The sequence below is a fragment of the Malus sylvestris genome, chromosome 11 (genome assembly GCF_916048215.2).
Source record: "Malus sylvestris chromosome 11, drMalSylv7.2, whole genome shotgun sequence".
NCBI classification, from domain to species: domain Eukaryota; kingdom Viridiplantae; phylum Streptophyta; class Magnoliopsida; order Rosales; family Rosaceae; genus Malus; species Malus sylvestris.
This window is the reverse complement of record NC_062270.1, coordinates 8,274,388-8,291,756: the sequence shown is the minus strand read 5'-3', so window position 1 is coordinate 8,291,756 and position 17,369 is coordinate 8,274,388. Positions and strand designations below refer to the sequence as shown.

At 37.6% G+C, this 17,369-nt stretch overlaps 1 protein-coding gene and 1 long non-coding RNA gene across 4 annotated transcripts in view; one reads left to right on the top strand and one right to left on the bottom strand.

Annotated features, from left to right (window-relative positions):
- The window catches only part of LOC126591193 (uncharacterized), a 101,825-nt gene that overhangs the window by 69,089 nt on the left and 15,367 nt on the right, over positions 1–17,369 (bottom strand). The window lies entirely within an intron of this gene.
- LOC126591211 (uncharacterized) lies at positions 15,463–17,027 on the top strand. The gene is made up of 3 exons (XR_007612302.1): positions 15,463–15,550; positions 15,903–15,985; positions 16,541–17,027. It is a non-coding gene; the product is annotated as an uncharacterized LOC126591211 (long non-coding RNA).

Below are 17,369 nucleotides of genomic sequence, written 5' to 3'. Positions count from 1 at the left end.
TAGTTCTCCACCACCTTCCAACCATCAAACACTCTTCCACACTCACCCTAAACCCCTCCATATCATTCCCCATCCATTCTACACCATAAATCCACCCAAAAATCTGTCCACAAGCTTCATGCCGCAACAAGGAGGAAGGGAGATCCATTGATGCACTTGCTTTCCAAGTTGGAGCATTTTAGGTGTTTTCTTTCCTTTGATTTTAATGTCTAATTTTATGTATCTTTGTATTGCAAGAATGAGGAACTAAACCCCCTTAGTTGGGGGGTGATTCGAAACCATGTACATGCTTGCAATATGATTTGATTACATTCAGTTGTTATTTCATAAGTTGCGGATTCAATTCGTTCATCTACTTGATTGATAACTTATTTGTGTATGTTAATTGAGAGTGCACGCTTAGTTTTCATGCATGAATATGATGCTAGATTATGAGGGAGTTTCACCTAATAGTTACAATCTTATAATCACAAGTAGTGAAGGTCGCTTGAAAACGATCTCGTTGAATGAATTCTTGGCACTAGTTTCATGCTCATCATAGTAACGAATGCCTCGTCAACACTTATAGTTCTCATTGTGCTTCATGATTCTTGATTGTATCTTTATTGTGCTCATCACGTAAGGAACCTTTGAGGAATGCTTTGAATTTTTGTATGCATTTTTCCATCCAATTCATTAACTTAAGGAGAACTTGAAGGTTAATTTAAGCGTATCTAATTAACTTGGGGTGTTGAGTTTCATAATTTATTGAAAGAACAGCTGAAAATCATTTTGTTTGCAAGTGTGTCATGTGTGGAGAAGAACCTCCTAACTAGCCTTTTATCCATCCTTTTCATCCAAAAACGTTTTACAATCTGTTTTGTTTTAAAGTTTCTGTTTTGTTTTCAATTTTCGTCCAAAACAAATCCCCCTTTATTTTGAAGTCTTAGATTAGTTAGAAAGTGTTTTGATTTGTGTTTCTAAGTGTTTTGATTCAAGTTTTCATCCAACTTCGTCCAAGTTCTTGTTAGGTTCTCAAAACTGCCCAGAAAGTGGTTTTTAGGCAGTTTTGAGTCATTAGGTTGCTGTTTTGAGTTTTATGTTTGTTTAAGTATTTTAAAGTATAGTTTTGCATTCTTTGAGTCTAGTTTAGTGTTTTAAATTTTGTTTTTATGTTTTTAAGTCAGTTTTCAAGTGTTTAGCAATCCCTCCTAATCCCCGGCCTAGAACGATCCCTACTTACATACTTTACTACATTTGATAAAAAGAGGGTTTAATTTTGTGTGTTAACTTATTTTACGCATCAAATTTTGGCGCCGTTGCCGGGGATTAGCAACTTTGCTAATCTCTTGGATTGTTTTCTTTCGAATTATTGTATTTTGTTTAAGTTTCTGTTTAAGTTGCTGATTTGTTTTGTTTTCTTTGTTTTTAGGTACTAGTTTATGACCCGTAGCTCACAACCTGTTCGTGAGCATATCTCCGACTTTGACGGTGATTTTGAGAGGACTTTGAGAAGGAAAAAGAAATTGCAAGAGTCTAATCCTCCTAGTCCCGAGCCTGAATTAGAAGAGCAAGAAGTTGAGGTTGAAGAGAAGGCCACGGCACAAGTGGGTGGAGAAGAGCAAGGTATAGCCATGGACAACCGTACGCTCAAGGAGCTTGCCGCCTCGGGTTTGGATAATGCCGCACCATTGTGTATTCAATATCCCATGGCTGCTCAAGGTAAAACTGAAGAGTTCGAGTTAAAGTCAAGTTTGCTCCACCACATTCCAAAGTTCCATGGGCTGTCCATGGAGGATCCGAACAAACATTTGAAGGAATTTGAAGTGGTATGCTCAAGTATGACTCCAGTTACCGTTGACGGAAGTATTTTAAAGATGAAAGCTTTTCCATTCTCTTTAATGGACAAAGCCAAGGATTGGTTATACGAGTTGGCTCCCGGTACAGTTACATCTTGGGAGAGTATGAAGAGGGCGTTTTTGGAGAAGTTTTTCCCAACTTCTCGCATCATTCTTCTTCGTAAAAAAATAAGTGGAATTCAGCAAAGCCAAGGTGAATCTTTTCCATCTTATTATGAACGATTTAAATCACTTGTTGCTTCTTGTCCACAGCATCAGATGAAGGAGGAGTTACTTCTTCAATACTTTTACGAAGGTCTTTTACCACTTAAACGGCAAATGTTGGATGCTTCCGCGGGAGGAGCTCTAGTGGATAAGACACCTAGGGATGCCAAAACTCTCATTGCGAATTGAGCACTCAATGCACAACAATATGAAGGTGTTGGGCAAAGAGACACCCCACGGCCACATCATGTCAATGAGGTAAGTTCTATTTCTGAGTTACAATCCCAAATGGCTAACCTTACGTCTATGTTATCGCAGTTGGTTGAAGGCCCCAAAACGCAAGGAACTACAATCTGTGGTGTATGCTCCATTCAAGGACACCAATCTGATCAATGCCCTAAATTAATTGAGAATGGAGGATGGGAATCGGCCAATGCTGTGGGTTATGGGAATCAAAACCAACCAAGGAATGATCCTTTCTCCAATACATACAACCCGGGATGGCGTGACCACCCCAATTTCAGATGGAGAGATGCACCACAATATGGCCAACAAAGTGGATTCCGACAACCCCCGGGTTTCTTTCCAAGGCCAATGGAACCACAACCACCTCCTCAGGCACAATCTTCCCAAACTAACCCAGGTATGTCTATGAATGATGATAAAACATATCAGTTACTAACCACCATGGCGCAGGGAATGCAGAACCAAGCAAAGGAGGTTAATGAGCTGAAGAAGCAAATGGGCCAAATGGCCGAATTTTTGGGGCAATTCCGTGAAAATGGTAAGTTACCAAGCACTACGGTGGTCAATCCAAAGGGTGGCTTCGAATCTGCAAAGGCTATCACATTACGAAGTGGAAAAGAGGTGAGAAACAAGGAAGATGAGAAGATACAACTCGAAGAAGATGATAACACCTACCCCACGGCAAGGGTACCATCACCCATGCCGCAGCCATCTAAGACATCCCATCCGTCCACCTCAGGTAAGAATGTTCCAAATGTTGTGATTTCGAACACTAATCTGCCCAATGTCCCCTTTCCTAGCAGATTTTTGCAATCAAAGAACGAAGAGGAGGAAAAAGATGTTCTAGAGACATTTAGAAAGGTGCATGTCAACATTCCCCTCCTTGATGCCATAAAGCAAATCCCGAAGTATGCCAAGTGTTTAAAGAAGCTTTGTACAACAAAGAAACGTGTCCGGGAGAAAGAGGTGGTACATGTAAGTGAGAATGTCTCCGCCATCTTGCAACATAAACTACCCCCGAAATGCAAAGACCCGGGAAGTTTTACAATTCCATGTGTCATTGGTAATACCCGTTTCAAATCTGCCATGCTAGATTTAGGAGCATCTATTAATGTTATGCCATATTCTGTGTATGCATCTATGAATCTAGGAGCACTTAAACATGATGGTGTAATCATACAATTGGCCGATAGATCTAACGCTTATCCAAAGGGAGTTTTGGAAGACGTTTTAGTGCAGGTTGATCATTTAGTCTTCCCAGCGGATTTCTATGTCCTCGAAATGGATGAATCGGACCATGCCCCTTTATTGCCCATCCTCCTTGGAAGGCCATTCATGAAAACGGCTCAAACGAAGATTGACGTGGCCAAAGGATTAGTCACTATGGCATTTGGTGGTGACATGATTAGTTTTAAAATTTATGAATCCATTGAGACTCCTAATATTGTTCATTCTTGTTGTGCCATTGGTAAAATTGAAAAGATAAGACCGGACCATTCAGCACCAAGCACGAAGGATGCATCAAGAACCATGCAAGACGAGGGACTTGAAGTGGAGTACAAGGACCATATGGCCACTGCCCTCAAAATGCTCAAAGTGGCCGAAAGCACCATGGGGAAGAATGTTCACATTGCTGCCACTTCATCACATCACATAGGTAAGCCACCTAATCCAAATCCAATGCCATTTAAAGTTGATAGGTGGTTCCCTTCTTTGGTGCAGGTACCCAAGCAAATCCCCGATGGTGGGCGTATGAACATGAACCTTAGGCAACACAACGCACCCATCAACAAACATCACTATCCATTTCCGTTCAAGGATGTAATCTACGAGAACTTTGTGGAGCATGTTGTGGAGGATATCCCACTGCATGCCGTGGGTTCCAAGGAGAAGTGAAGTTGTTCATCGTCTGGCTGGAAGACGTTAAAGCAAGCGCTTTAAGGGAGGCAACCCATTTATTCTGCTTGATTGTCAATTTTATTACTTGTTTAATTATTTTTGGTTATGATTTTCTATTTTGAAATATTAACAAATATGCAAGGGATTTTTGACATTAAACTTCATGAAATGAACAGGAATCTGGGAAATAAAGAAACATAGCATAATACAAGAGGAAGAGCCTTCACAAAGGCTGCTTGGGAGAGGTCGTAGTAGTCGGCGGAGTTGCAGTAGTTGGCGGAGTCTCAGCAGTCGGTGGGCCACGGAAGGAGGAGGTATCAGAGGTTGATCAGTTGGAGCTTCATTGCGCGCTGCCGCCCCAGAAGACGAAGGCAGATGCTGTTGGAACAAACCCACAAACCTCCGGTGATCAAGTAAAATATGACCATCAGTTTCCTGCAGCTGGTCAATTTTCCTCTTCATGTTTGTGGCATAACTGTGTGCAAGCTTATGCAATTGTTTATTTTCATGCTTGAGTCCTCTAATCTCCTCTTTGAGACTCTGTATTTCAGCCATCAACGATTCAACGTGACGGGTTCGAGCAAATAGGCGTTAGGCCATGTTGGACACAGAACCCGCACACTGCACGCTAAGAGCCAGAGACTCCTTAACCGCCAATTCATCAGACCGTCTAGCGAGCAGTCTGTTATCTCTGGGGGTGACAAGGTTCCGGGCCACCACCGCAGCGGTCATGTCATTTTTCATCACCGAATCCCCAACGGTAAGAGGACCAGTAGGGGATATGAAGGACGGGCGCCATATGTTGTCTGGAGAAGGCGGGGCTGCACCTTCACCAAGGTTCAAATCAAAACGACGATCAGAAGGGCCAGACATTTTTCAGAGGTTTTGGAGAAAGAAGAGATCGGACAGATTAAGATTTCGGAAGTGCAAGAAGGGAGTGTTTACAGGAGGGAGCTCAAGTGTGTTGTGGAACAAAATTAACGCCTCTATAAAAATAAGAAATCAAAGAGGCGCTCCTCAGAAATCGAAGAAGCGTCCTCTCGCAAATCGAAGAGTCGAGGCTCCTTTCTCAAAAGTCAGATTCTTTTCTCAAAAGAGGCGTTTCATTTCTCAAAAAATGGGCTTGCTCAGAAACCACGAGCCGAACCCCGGATTTCAAAAGATCAATTTGTCCAGACGTGTCGTCACTCGTCACATGCAACTTGCAGCTTTGCGGAAATTACGGGCAGCTTTGTCAGAAAGCGCGTAATTTGTACTATTCATCCATCCACCGGCTGCCGACAATGAGTGAGAGAATAGTTCCGGTTGTGAAGAAAAGCCCTATAAGTATCTACATTCGCCTTCCACAGCAAAGGCACACCCTCTCAGCACTTCTTCATCTCTCTGAAATGGCTTTCCAACAAACCCTCTCGAGTCACTCAGTGTTCCTTATTCCCTGGGATACCCCTGCAAACAACCCATCCAGAGCACAAGTATTTCATATCATAAAGGTTGAGAGCACGAGTATCTCATATCATGTTTTCTCCCTGTCCTTTCTCCAGCCAGCACCTGCTCTCGAGTACTCATCATCTTATGTTTCCGCTTCGTCTCTCACGTGTAAGGGAAGTGAAGATGATACCTCGAAGCATGTGGAGACAACGTGTTGATTCATCCTCAACTAGGGACAAGGAGAAAGAGAGCAAGAGGTGGGGGCACTTGGAAAGATTGAAGAAAGAAACAGACCAACACCTTTGCCTCGTGCCTGCCCGCCGTGCAGAAGAAACAAGCAGAGAAGAATGCAGACTGCACTCTGATATTCCCCGCTCAGAATTCCAAACCAGTTCAAGATCAAAGCTGTGGAAAGTCAACAAGATCAACTATCTCCAAAACCAGATTTGCGTTCTTAAACTCTACTCTGTCTGGTTTTTACTTTGCCATATTTGTCATGTTTATTTGTCGTTTGTTATTTGCTTGTTTTTGGTGTGAGTATATGCTTGAAACATTGAGGACAATGTTTGACTTAAGTGTGGGGGGGGTAACTAGTGTTTTGCATAAAATTCGTAGAAAATTATCACCCATTACTTCTAGTGTTGTTCCTTACTGTTTTAAGTATTTTTTTTAAGCTGTTTTGGAGTATTTCAGTGTGTTTTGACATAAAAATCCGAAAATTCATAAAAATTTGAAAAATTGTTTTTGAAAATCCCAAAAAGAGTTGTTTTTGTGCGCTTATTTGTGTCTTAGGGTACCTTCCAACACAATGATGAGGATTCAGTTTGTAATTGCATGACTGTTAAAGAGAGTTATAAACATGGATAAAAGTTTGATTTACTCTTTATTTATGCGTGATTGTGGTTATAACTTATGAAATCACATGTAATCATAAAAGAAAAAAAAAATTAGTTTTTGTAACATGCTTGAAGGAAAGAACTCAAACTAACGCTACAACCTTGTGAGACTTGAGCTTAAACGTTTATTTGGAGAGTTAAAATCTGTGCATTCTTGTTTTCTAAAGTCGTTGCATGATCTCATTATTCTTTGTTTGGTTATTACTTAGAAGGCGTTTCATCATTTAGTTCCAAATGCTAGAACTCATGCCTATTTCATTCAAAGCATGCTATTGATTTGCATAAAACATATTCAAGATGAAGTTGTGTAGTTACCACCACCAAAGCCAAACTGCCATGTATCCCATATCGTTATATGTTTAAGTTAACCCCATTGAGCCTTGATAGCCTACATTCTTTGTTAAACCACATTATCCTTACCTAGCATAGTTTAGGACCATCCATACCCTTATTCTTGAAGCATAGTAAAACACGATTCAAATTGAATTTCTTTTGATTAATGTATGGCAGAAAACAAGTGTGGGGGAAGTGTGAGTTATTATGCTTGTTGAAAAGAAAAGAAGAGTTGAAAAAAAAAAAAAAAAAAAAAAAAAAAAAAGAGTTGAAAAATATGCGAAAAAGAGTTTTAAAGTGCTGCTTGTTGAAGAAAGGGTCCAAAACATAGAATTCGGCCCTAATTATTGCTTGAATTTTCCCTTCGTGTCTAAAAGCTGATTTCTGCAATCTAAGTGAATTCTAAGTTTCAATTTCATTACTTTACTTGCTATTGCTTTAAGAACGATTGTTATCCTTATCCTTCATTTGTTAGCCATCACCCTAAGCCCCGTTACAACCCTTAACTTCATCTTGAGTGTCATGCGTTTCAATATGTGAAGTTTGAAATTGATATGAGCATATGGTGTCACTGGTTCTCGCATCTAAGTAGTAGCATTCCATTCATGAGATCATATCTAAACATGCTTATTAACTCCAGAAATTGCTTTCTTTGTGATACATATATGTGAGCGTTCGTTTTCATATCTACATCAATCTTCTCACATATAACTAGTATAGGGTGTGTAGTTAGAAATCTGAGTGAAAATTGAGTGCATATCTTGTAAGGAATTGAGTGACTTCTCTAAGGCATGTTACTACATCAAAAACGTTATTTTAATCGATTAATTGTGAACAAGTAAGTGGTGACTATGATTAAGTACGTTCTTAAGTGTGAAGATGACTCAAATCTGTGGGGATAATAATTTTTAACATGTCATGTGCATTGGAAATCCCTGAGGCAAATGTTGGAAGGTTTAGGTTGTGTTTTATTTACTTTGTTTCGTTTTATCTCTTTGTTTTGCTCGAGGACTAGCAAAAGCTAAGTGTGGGGGAATTTGATAGGAGCATATTTATGCGACTTAGTTGGCTTGTTCTTGTGCATTTATGTCGTGTTTCCTTAGTTATTTTAATGTTTAAAGTCATTTTCGTGTGTTTTCAGACTCTAAGTACAAAGTATGCAAGAAGATGCATTTTGGAGGCCTTTGGAGCATGTTTCGGGCTTGGAATGGATAGCAAATGCATGGGCCAAGTGGATGGACGAATTTGAGAACTAAAGAGGCCAAGAATATGAAGAATTATGGTCCAAAAGATGAAGAAAACAGCCCAAAAATCTGTCACCCCAACTTGCATTCCTTGCCATGCAAACCACATAGAATTCCCTTTGGATTCCATGCCATGCTTGATCACTCTTGTCCCCTACATAATTTCTAATTTCATGCTTCAATTCATTTAATTATTACACTCAATTGCTTGATACCTCTTGTTCCCTTCACTCATTAGATTTTAGACAACATTTACATCCATTACATGCACCGATGCTCCATCATTCACATTTGGAATCTCATGCCTTGTGTACCACATGTTGCTGCACCTTTGACCCATTTATTGACACATTTTCACCTCCCTTTCCATCTCTATGCAATGTACACAATCATTCATGCCCCCTAGCTACAAGACCACTCCATTTTACCCTTCACACTTTGCATCATCACTTCATTTTCACCCTTGGACCATTGCACACCACACACACAAATTGCCATGCATTTCATCCTTAACCTAACCTGATTTTCTAAGGTTTTTGGGGCCTATAAATACATGTTTACACCCCTTGGCCAAAGGATAATCCCCCATATTCATCATTTTATCACAGAAATTCGTCCATACACACCCTAGGAAGCAAAACACCCCAAAAACACCATTCTAGTGCCTAGAAAACATAACAGCCACTCCACCTTCTTCCACCCTCTTTGCCTAGTTCTCCACCACCTTCCAACCATCAAACACTCTTCCACACTCACCCTAAACCCCTCCATATCATTCCCCATCCATTCTACACCATAAATCCACCCAAAAATCTGTCCACAAGCTTCATGCCGCAACAAGGAGGAAGGGAGATCCATTGATGCACTTGCTTTCCAAGTTGGAGCATTTTAGGTGTTTTCTTTCCTTTGATTTTAATGTCTAATTTTATGTATCTTTGTATTGCAAGAATGAGGAACTAAACCCCCTTAGTTGGGGGGTGATTCGAAACCATGTACATGCTTGCAATATGATTTGATTACATTCAGTTGTTATTTCATAAGTTGCGGATTCAATTCGTTCATCTACTTGATTGATAACTTATTTGTGTATGTTAATTGAGAGTGCACGCTTAGTTTTCATGCATGAATATGATGCTAGATTATGAGGGAGTTTCACCTAATAGTTACAATCTTATAATCACAAGTAGTGAAGGTCGCTTGAAAACGATAGCGTTGAATGAATTCTTGGCACTAGTTTCATGCTCATCATAGTAACGAATGCCTCGTCAACACTTATAGTTCTCATTGTGCTTCATGATTCTTGATTGTATCTTTATTGTGCTCATCACGTAAGGAACCTTTGAGGAATGCTTTGAATTGTTGTATGCGCTTTTCCATCCAATTCATTAACTTAAGGAGAACTTGAAGGTTAATTTAAGCGTATCTAATTAACTTGGGGTGTTGAGTTTCATAATTTATTGAAAGAACAACTGAAAATCATTTTGTTTGCAAGTGTGTCATGTGTGGAGAAGAACCTCCTAACTAGCCTTTTATCCATCCCTTTCATCCAAAAACGTTTTACAATCTGTTTTGTTTTAAAGTTTCTGTTTTGTTTTCAATTTTCGTCCAAAACAAATCCCCCTTTATTTTGAAGTCTTAGATTAGTTAGAAAGTGTTTTGATTTGTGTTTCTAAGTGTTTTGATTCAAGTTTTCATCCAACTTCGTCCAAGTTCTTGTTAGGTTCTCAAAACTGCCCAGAAAGTGGTTTTTAGGCAGTTTTGAGTCATTAGGTTGCTGTTTTGAGTTTTATGTTTGTTTAAGTATTTTAAAGTATAGTTTTGCATTCTTTGAGTCTAGTTTAGTGTTTTAAATTTTGTTTTTATGTTTTTAAGTCAGTTTTCAAGTGTTTAGCAATCCCTCCTAATCCCCGGCCTAGAACGATCCCTACTTACATACTTTACTACATTTGATAAAAAGAGGGTTTAATTTTGTGTGTTAACTTATTTTACGCATCAACAAGTGGTGTGCAGCTCTAAGAGGTCGCACCAGCAGCTCCAAGGGGTCACACCAGCAGCTCCAAAGGACCTCTAAGGTTATTTCCATGGCTTCCAAAGGGTCGTGCGACCCCATTGACCCCACTGTGGCTCCGCCTCTGCCTGATGGATTGGGCAGGTGGTAAAGTTGGGGACAATATCAATGTCGTTAGAGTGGGGCGGGCCCGGCGATCCAAAAATTCCAACATTTAGAACCCTGAAATCTAAGTAAAGGTACATCAATCCTATTTTCGTGTTTTTTTAATTCCTATCAGCATGCCCACGATTAAACGTGAATATGCATGCCAACCTTGATACTCAGTGATTAATTTCTGGATGAATTTTTCTTTAGACGAGGGTTTTCAGATATGAATACTTGAGGGGCAAATGGTCACCATGTTAGATCCATTGATACTGATACAACTTGGGATGTAGTTGGTTATATTCAAATCAAATATAAAATTGTTGTGTATATTCCGCATTTGATTGAAAATCTTTAATTTTATGAATCATTTATTCGGATTTAATTTCAGTTAAATAGAAATTATTCTTCTTCGATATCACTGTGCGCAACACATAATTTCAATTATTTTTTATTTTTTTATTTTTTGTGGTAGGATTCCGTATAATTAACCTCTACAATTGTTCATGGTCACCACTTAATTAATTAGTGATTGGGTGTTGACCACTGAATGTTTCTTTTTTCAATTCGAAGCTTGAATCTCACCGAGCTTCAGGTATTTTGCTTTAATTTTTTTCTTCTCTTTTGTCTTCTTTTCTGTTTGATTTCTTTCCTTCTTTTTATCCTAAATTCTGAGTTTTCATTTTGTTTAAAGTAGTTTTCTCCTGGTCTATTGATATTTTTAATTTTTTATAGTTATTTCCTGTTCTCAACTATCAATTTTTTTTTGTGTGCTAATTAATCAATTTTATCTGTAACCTTGTGCATTTCATATGATATTTCTGAAATATTTTGAGATTTTGCTGCAAGTGTAAACGGTAAATATGAAGGTGCTATTGTTACTTTTTGTATCTTTTGCACATTGTTTTTTTTTTATTTATTGTCATATATATGAATAAGAAAGATGATAAGAAATGTGTCGTTGGTTGGGAAATAGGAGGAAAAGAAGCGAATAAAAAGGTTATATGGAGACTTACTGGTAATAATTTTGGAATGTTAGCAGATTCAAGATTGCAGGTTGGCAACCGATGGTGCTAAATGATTTGTTAGATTATTCAATAGTAATTTTTTATTTTTCCTTATCAGTTATTGTTTCAAAGGGTGAAAAAGAGTGAGGGACACGGGAAGAGGGGAGAAAGAGGACAAAAGAATGGTTTGTGCTACTTTCAATGCTTTGGGTTAAAAAAAGAAAAAAGTTTCACTTCACTAACTTTGATTGAACCTTTCGTTGCTTAAGTTTCTCTTGCTATATATATAGTGTGTAGATTTCTTATTTATGTGTTTCTGATTCTGAGATTGTGTCTCTTTTGCAGAGCATGTGGTGTGGAAACACGCCAGCAAGGCCTCACTTTCGATGTCGAACTCAAGTGTGGCTCTAATCTAACCCCCGAAATTCCAACCTAGCATGTAGGAATGCTAATGTTTTCCCGTGTGATCTTCATACAAAGGTACGAAGAACTAAGTAAGTTTAGTTTAATGGCTTTTTCGATGCTTAAAAATAAATTTTAGCCAAGTCCCCGCATGAGGTTGATGTTATAAATTTTTGGACTCCATTCTTAGAAAATTTTGGCATTTTCATCAAATGAGGTTCTTTCTGTTTTGAACTGTGGGTTAGAAGTATTAACATTAAGAGCAACTCCACCCATGGAGTCTTCCCCCCTGGCAATTCACTATTGAATCCACCCTTTTGAACAGTAACTGCCTTAAATAAATAGTAACTGCCATTAATGAACAGTAATTGTCATTTGCATCTCCACCCTTGGAGCCCTCCCCCCAGGCAATAGGCAATAAAATATTAGTTTTTTTGTTTGTTTAAATAATACAAAATAAAATTATTTGTAATTTCGGATAAGATTATTTAAATCGTTCTCGTTGCGCCACGTGTCATTTTATAAAAACAAACAATTATTTAGCGATGGATTTCGATAAGATTGCAAACAAATAAATAATACAAACAAATAATAATAATGAAATTAGGTCACAAATAAATATTGCAAACAAATAAATATTGCAAACAAATAAATAATACAAACAATTAGGTAACAAATAAATGAAACAAACAAATAATTATAATCAAATTAGGTAACAAAATAATAATACAAACAAATAATTATAATATATTCTTACCTCATCCGCATAATTTGCCCCACTTCGAACATTATTACTAGCTTGTGTCAAGGCATCTCTCCACGTACTAAAGGAATGGCTAAGTATTTTCCAACGACTGGATATCGATTCTTTGGTTCTTTTCCCACTCATTTGCTCAACAAATTTGGTATGAATTATACTCCACATTTCTCGCAATTGCATCTCATTACCCGTAAGGGAATTATGAGTAACTTCAACCCAGCTAGTGCACAACGCAACATCTTCAAGAAACAACCAATTCGAACCTGCATCAGTAGCCATTTTGTGGAAAAAAATTGGATTGAAACTTTGAGAGAAAGATAGGAATTTAATTGAAAGTAGTTGAGAAAATATAAAATTGTGGTGTAAGGTAGATGGAGAAGAAGTGGTATTTATAGAAAAGTAAAAACAAATTTTTACATTTTTTTTTCAGATTTTTTACAATTTTTTCGGATTTTTTACATTTTTTTTAATTTTTATTCAAATAATTAATCTCTGCCGTTGGATTTAAAAAATTTGAATTCCAACACTCCAGATTGTGCCACGTGTCACAAAGGTAACTTTTCTTAATTTTAAAACTATTTTTTCTTTTTTTTTTAAATTTATAAAGCAGATTATTATCAACCGTTGATCTCAGATCGAACGGTTGATATAAAATCAGCTTTTTTTTTTTTACCGTTGTAAATCGGACAATTCTTATTAAAGATCCGTTGGGATCTAACGGACCGTGGGAAGCCACGTGGCTTCCCAACGGTAACTGGCGCGCGGGCCATCGTGCCTGAAATCCTGTCGGGCGACGCGCCCCCACTCGCGAGTGAGGGGCACGTGCCTGACACAAAAAAAATAAAAAATAAAAGGTCGGACCCAGCCCTTGCGTCAGCCTGACGTCACAAGGCTCGGGGGCCAGGCCGGTCGATTTTCCACGGGCCTCCCACTCGACCTCCCACCCTCACTCGGGCCCTCCCCCGCTGGATTTGCTCCCACCGGCCCGAGGGCCCTTTCTCCTCGCCTGATGCCTGAGCAACCAGCACAGCTGGAGTTGCTCTAAGACACTGACACTTGAGTGTTTGAAAATTAGGTGCAAGACATATGAGCTTCTAATCAAGAAAGACCTGCTTTTAAATCATGTTGTCTGAAAACTCTGTTTTTCTTTTTTTCCTGTTTGTGGTTTTTAGTCTTTGTCATTTAATTGGTGTAGCTTTGCTAGGATCTTTGTTCCTGCAGTGTGTGATTAGTGCTAAAGGAATTTCAGCACTGTTTCTGAGATATTGTTCGAATTGTTGTATCTAAGTATGCATTATATATTCAATTGAGCCAATGAAGCATGTGTGCCAACAAATTTTGAAGAGTTCGGCTTGGTTTTCTCTCTTTGGTCTTTAATATTCAAGTGTGAGACACCTGTTTGTTGACTAATTGAGTCACTTCTCTAAGCTTTTTAGTAGATATTGTGTAATTTGTTTTTATGAGCACTTCTTTAAGCTGTCAAGTTACCAAAATGTACATGGGGATATCAAGTTTAACAAGTCACGAACTGTGATCAATCCAAATGTAGTGAAATTAGGGATTTTACACTTAAAAACTGAAGTTAGCTTTAGACCATAGGATTAGCATTTTGCACATGTGAGTATCATTGACCTGCTCATTTTATTTTTCTGGATAAGAAACAAACTGTCATTAAATGGAGAAGAAAGTGTACAAAAACAATGTTTCTGTAAGCTTGCACTCATATGCCTAATATTTTAATTTCTTTTCTTGGCATTACCTGTTGAAATGGCTGTCTACACTGCAGGACACATATTATGTGTGAACTACATGTTTCTTCTCTTTCTTAAGGAAACAGAACTTTTTTGGAAACCATATATTTCTAATCAAAGACGTTCAGTTTCTTTTCACTCATTGTACAATGTATTTATATGCCTACTCACTTGAATGTATATAAAAGCAAAACTGCTTATCTTATCGACCTCATTCACTCATGTATCCATCTATTTGTTCATAATTGTGTTGAATTTATTCAACTTAAATATGTTTTATTTATTCGATTATGCCTGAAACAACTGGTTCCTGCATCAACACATGGACGTAATTTCAAGTCTATTCTAAAGTTTAGGAGCAACTGACAGCTACAGTCAAATCTTTGCCACTCAATTTCACGCTATTTACAACAATGTCAGCCAAATGGGGCTGGGTTGGAATGGTAATTCTCAAAAGTTGATAGGGTAATTTTGTCTGTATGGTTTAGAACGGATTGCGATGGTTTAGACTCATGCGCTCTCCTCTCATCTCTCACTCTTCCTGTTTCTGTCCTCCTCTACTGGAAAACCCACAATCTTTCATCTTCCTTTGCTTTTCCTCTCTCCGCTCCCCATATATCTCCACATGAAGCACACAAACCAAGTAGTGACGGTCGAAAGCCTCAAACATGGCGGAGGCGAAATGGAGGTACAGTGCCGGTCGACAACCGCCTCCGGTGTCGATGAATTTGGCCGTCGGAATACGTCCTCGCTCCGATTATGGTATGTTGAATTTCTCGATTTTCCCTTTAATTGAGTCTCCTCTCTCCTTTTGTGTTTGTTTAGGGTTTATAAATTAGGGTTCTTATGGATTTTAGGGTTTTTTCCTTTTTTTTCTTTAGAAATTGCACTGTATTTCTCAGATCGGAGATGTTCTTATTTTGAAAAAAATTGGAATATTGTTGATTTTAGCTTTTGTCTCTCTGGTAATTACTCTGAACCCCCAAAAGATTTGAAATTTCTGGTAATTGTTCTCATTGTTTTTGACAATTTGTTGTTAGAATTTGTATAAATTGCGGCCATTGTGTTGTGAAGTGTTATGATTATTTCAAAGAACACCGTTTCTATCAATTGCAATTATGCAGATGGCTAATGAAATCATGGCCTAGAAAACACCATCGGATGATGTTTTAATCAATTGAGAAAAGTGTAATTACTCACATTTTAACAAATTAAGGTTTCTTATTTCATTAATTATGCATCATCGGTGACTCAATCCTTAAGTGGATAAGTGACTGACGGTCAACGTAAGCTCATAGCCCTTGCAGCTGCACAAGGAAACTCAAGTGCAGTAAATCCTCTGGTCACACAACTCACTAATGGACCTTTGGGTGGTCTTCATGAGAAGGTTTGTTCGATCTTAAATTTGTGGAATATGTGGATATGTAACTCCAAATGTTCAATTCTATCAAATGAGTGTTGGTTGGTTGACTATTTTAATCATGAAAAGTAATTTAATTTAGTTGAGCAAACATTATGCATGGACTTGGAACTTCTTCCTTTGAATTGTAGTTGGAAGGGTGTATGATAAATTTAATGGGATTTGAGCATAAGCCGGCTGCCAGCCCAATACAACTGATCGCAGCCCGCAAGATTAATTTATCCACATTGGAGAATTTCTTATTATACAATTCTACTGCATTTTTTTTTCAAATTTAAATTTAAACATAAATTTTAAAATTTTGGTTTTGATTATGCAGTTCGTGGATTCCATGCTGCTACAGTATATTTAAATGCTAGTGTCCTCCACTATTTGAGCCTGGGCTCCTCCACCACCATAGTGGTATATTTTCTTAGGAGCCTACTTTGCATGAATTATCTTGTGTAATTGGTTGACTTAAATCTTTATTTGATCTAACTATTCCAATTTGGCTAATTTTTTTTTTAATTTTTTATTATATTGGAGTTGAATTTGGTATTTTGGGTATGCTATCTTTGGATGCTTAGAAAGATAGTAATTTACTTTTGTCTTTGATTTTTCACTAATGGGATGTTGTGATGGGGTTTAAGTAATTTTCAGTATTCTTCAATTATTTTGAATTTGCAAAGTCAAATAACTCATGGAAATAAATTAATATTTCATTAATCTGTATGTAAGAGGACTTTACAATATGTCATCAAGTTTAGACCAACAACAATGAATGGAAAACTTAGGATTAATGGCTCTATTAATTTGATGTTTTCTTATGGTCGAGAAATACATACAGCTGTCTTATTTGTTGGACAACATCATTCATCCTCTATTTAATATTAATTGCTTTTCTTAATCTATTTTTCCGTCAATCTTTTCTGCTACATAGTCTCATTTGGTTTTCGATTTTGTGAAATGTTTTGGAAGCGGGAGTGTGAAATGTGTTGATGCTGATGATAGTGCCAAATTTGGTGACACTCCTTAACTAGCAGATCAGGTAACAGAGCTTCTTCCAACTCAAATTTAATGATTCAAGCTGCCTAAGATTTGCATAACATTCCAAATTTGTAGTCGATGTACCTGAGTGGTTGAGTGCTTGACGAATGAATGTAACCACTAAGATTTGGATTGTTTTTGGGGGGGTAAGAAATAACATTGCTAATTTCGGATTTATGGGTTTGAATTTTTGTCGAGTATGTGATTCTGTGTTCTGTGTGTATTGATTGACTGATGAAAAAATGTAGCCATAAAATATTGATTTTGACAATTTTAATTCTGAGATTGCCTCTTTATATAATGTACAGTTTTTGTAGTTGCCTTCAATGTTATTGTCATTGGCTCGGGTGCTCAAAAGATCTATACAATGTCGTTTTGCCAAAAATGTGGGTATTGGGTTGAATATCATAAAAGTGAACATCTATAACTATAAATCTGCAAATATTTGGTAGATAGAGCAATTTGGGCATTTGTTACCAAAACATTGGTGGATAACATGTATATCATTTTTTTAGGTGAATGTTGAATGTTGAATGCCTTATCATTTTGGTTTTTAACATGCCATTGTTTATCTTCCAAAATGAGTCTAAATCTTTTCAAATAAATGTTACTTTCTGATTTGAGAAATTGTAATTCACTTTTTATTGATCTTTTCCTATATATTTGATTTACAGAGCTCAAATGTCTTTCATTCTGAGATTGTCTCTTTATATATTGTAAATTTCCAGCACTTATGCAAACTTCAGAGCATATAGGAAAG